The 3,486-nt window shown below is 30.8% G+C and overlaps 1 long non-coding RNA gene across 1 annotated transcript; it reads left to right on the top strand.

Moving 5' to 3' along the window:
• Positions 1 to 466: 466 nt before the first annotated feature.
• Positions 467 to 2,062, top strand: LOC138313556 (uncharacterized). Its single transcript, XR_011207226.1, has 3 exons — positions 467 to 480; positions 1,545 to 1,673; positions 1,968 to 2,062. It is a non-coding gene; the product is annotated as an uncharacterized lncRNA (long non-coding RNA).
• Positions 2,063 to 3,486: the final 1,424 nt, after the last annotated feature.

The following is a 3,486-nucleotide window of genomic DNA, read 5'->3' as shown; positions in this document are numbered from 1 at the left end:
GAATGAATAATTCAATGAATCACTCAAGAGTGAATTATTCTGTTTACATTATAAGGATGTTGATCTCTATGGCAATTCAAAATATCTGCATGAGGACAGATATAGGAAAATGTGATAGGAATCACTTAATGTTTTACGGAGTTCGCAAACTGATTGTGTAAAACATCAGTGATTATCAAGTAATTCCCGAGAATTATTATATGACTTTTACCACTGTGAAGTTACGGGATAAAACGCTTTCCATAATATGACACGAACTATTTCCTAATCGCGATTGGAAGTGTCATGAAGATGTTGAAGAAAACACAAACGACCTTCGATGGTGTACAACATGTTTTCCACTTTTAGTATTTTTCAGAAATCCGTCCGGCCGAAACTAAGCGTTGATTTGAGAAATACAGCCCGACACACGTTATATCCATCTATGCTGCACGGTAGGAGGATTAATTGACCACGAGAATAACAGATCTCGAATTCTATGTAAGCATTTTAATTCGAGCAGATACGATATTTTTCGAGATTTCGTGGACATAGCCTATAATCACGAAAATTTGAATCCGCGAAATATTGTAAAATGGTTGAATGATTTCTTCCCCCTTAATCCATGTCCGCGAAATTCTAAAGTCGCTTTTTCTCTTTTCTCCTTTTCTCGCAATTCTCGTTTTTTTTGGGTCTAAAGTCGCGGAACATTTTTGTCTGCGAACATAACCGGCTATAGGCTATTTGTTGATTTTTTAAGGGTAAGAAGTTTAATTTGGGTATATAAGAAATCTCGAATTCGCTTGTATATTCGTGTAGTATATTTGTTTTTTGTTTCAAGGATCTGCACTTGTGACTTAATTTTGAATATAAAATTTTTTTTTTTTTTCAATTATTGACAGATTTAAACACTTCACAGAAAAAAGTGCTGATGACTAACATAAATAAATTGCTGTTTCTAAAACTATCAAAAAAATGGAGATTCAGTGTGCTTGATTTTTGTCCAACTACAAAATTGGTTATAAGCATTTCTTCAAAAAAAACAAAAACCAACCACTTAATCTTGAATGAAATGTAAAAAATTAAAAACTCCACACTGGAATGCTTATCAATATCATCTCAATGAAACATTAACGGATTAACAGCAAAAAATTAACTTCATATAGTTAAAACCGTTGTTGTTCTGCACGACAAAAATATTGAAGTAAAAATAGATGAAATGTCACCTCTATACAAAGTGTAAAAATGCACCTTTTCAAAATGGCCGCCAAATTGGTAATTTCTTAAAACGAATGGAAATATAAGTTATTGATATTTTGATCCTTAGGAGTAGTAGATTACTAATTTAAAAAAAATCTTCTTAGAGAATGTGAAATGTATTCGAACATGGAAATATGATGGTTTATAATAGTTACGTCATTGATGGACCAAAGACGCTTTCTCTTCTGACGCACGATGTCATTTTTCAGTTCTATCTAAGGGTAGATTACTGTATGACCTCATTATTTCATTCTATTGCTGCATGGAACGAAGTTTGGTTTTAATTCCTAACACTTACTTTTCAGAGACAAAACACTCTTATAAATGATAATGTGTAACACAACTGTAAAGAGTTTCGTGTCAAGAAGCTGGTATCTTGTTCCTCTACATGTGTTTTTCCCGACAAAACTGATTACCCCATTGACGAAACAATGGTAAGTCAATATATTCAATATAAACCCTACATCATACAGTATCAATGTAATAAGAATAAAATCAATTAAAAAAATGTGAAATCACTTTAAATAAAATCGAAAAAACAAAATACCGTTCAAAAATGTAATATTCTCTTCTACACACACAAAATCTCAGTAAAAAATAAAATACAATTCAAACCAACGTGGATTCTCTTATAAAAAGGGCATAAACGTTTTTGCTATCCTCATACTTCACTATTAATTAAGCAATGTTTGTTTGATAAATTAACTATTAATTCATTATTTTTTTAGATCCATAATGGACCACCGCATGATACAAACTTCGGATATGCCTACGCCAAAAGAATGCTGGAAGTGCAGAATAGGTATTAATGCGTATATCACATGCAATAATAGACATACAGTACATTTAATAATAGATATCCAATACATCCAATAAAAGACATAAAAATGATACAATACATTTAATAATAGATATCCAATACATCCAATAAAAGACATAAAAATGATACAATAATTTAATAATAGATATCCAATACATCCAATAAAAGACAAACAAATGATACAATACATTTATTAATAGATATACAATACATCCAATAAAAGACAAACAAATGATACAATACATTTATTAATAGATATACAATACATACAATAAAAGACAAACAAATGATACAATACATTTATTAATAGATATACAATACATCCAATAAAAGACAAACAAATGATACAATACATTTATTAATGGATATCCAATACATCCAATAAAAGACATAAAAATGATACAATACATTTAATAACAGATAAACAATACATCCAATAAAAGACATAAAATGATACAATAATTTAATAATAGAGATACAACTTATGTAATAATACACATCCAATACACGTTATAATAGACATACAATACATAGCACAATGCAAGCAGTCATCATTTGCAAGCATATACAATACATATTTGCCGATAACAAGAACCATTTGACCCAGGAACACTAGAATAACATGAATACAAGTTCAATTTACACCATTTACATGGAAATGTGTACATTTTATCTTTTAATAATAAGACATGAAATTTGTGAAAAATGTTCACATCTGGCTAACCTTTACAACATTTAAATAATAGTATATGTGCAATTTGACATATGTCAAGAATAAGTAAACTTTGACCTGTGAATATGTACAGTGTAACCTTTACCTCTGTGCTAATATATGTGCATTTAATGACCTTTGAAATATGAAACCTTTGACCAGTGCAATATGTACAGTGTAAATCTTTGACCTGTGCAATATGTACAGTGTAAACTTTGACCTGTGCAATATGTACAGTGTAAACTTTGACCTCTGTGCAATATATTCAGTATAACATTGGGACCTGTGAAATACGTACATTGTAACCTTTTGACCTGTGCTATATGTACAGTGTAACCTTTGACCTTTGCAAATATGTACAGTGTAAACGTTAACTCATTTGCAATATGTACAGAGTAAACTTTGACCTGTGCAATATGTGCAATGTAACCTTTGATACTGTGCTATATGTACAGCGCCACTTTGACCTAGTGCAATGTGCACAGTGTGACTTTTGACCTGTGCAATATGTACAGTGTAAAACTTTGACCTGTGCATTATGTATAGTGTAACCTTTGACAATATGTACAAAAGTAGCCTTTGACTACTGTGCAATATGTACAGTGTAGAACTTTGACCTGTACAATATGTACAGTGTTAACTTTGACCTGTGCAATATGTTACAGTGTAACCTTTGACCTCTGTGCAATATATTTCAGTATGCCATTTTACCTGT

Source organism: Argopecten irradians, unplaced genomic scaffold (assembly GCF_041381155.1).
Source record: "Argopecten irradians isolate NY unplaced genomic scaffold, Ai_NY scaffold_0741, whole genome shotgun sequence".
Lineage (NCBI taxonomy): Eukaryota > Metazoa > Mollusca > Bivalvia > Pectinida > Pectinidae > Argopecten > Argopecten irradians.
This window is presented reverse-complemented; position numbering and strand designations above follow the sequence as displayed.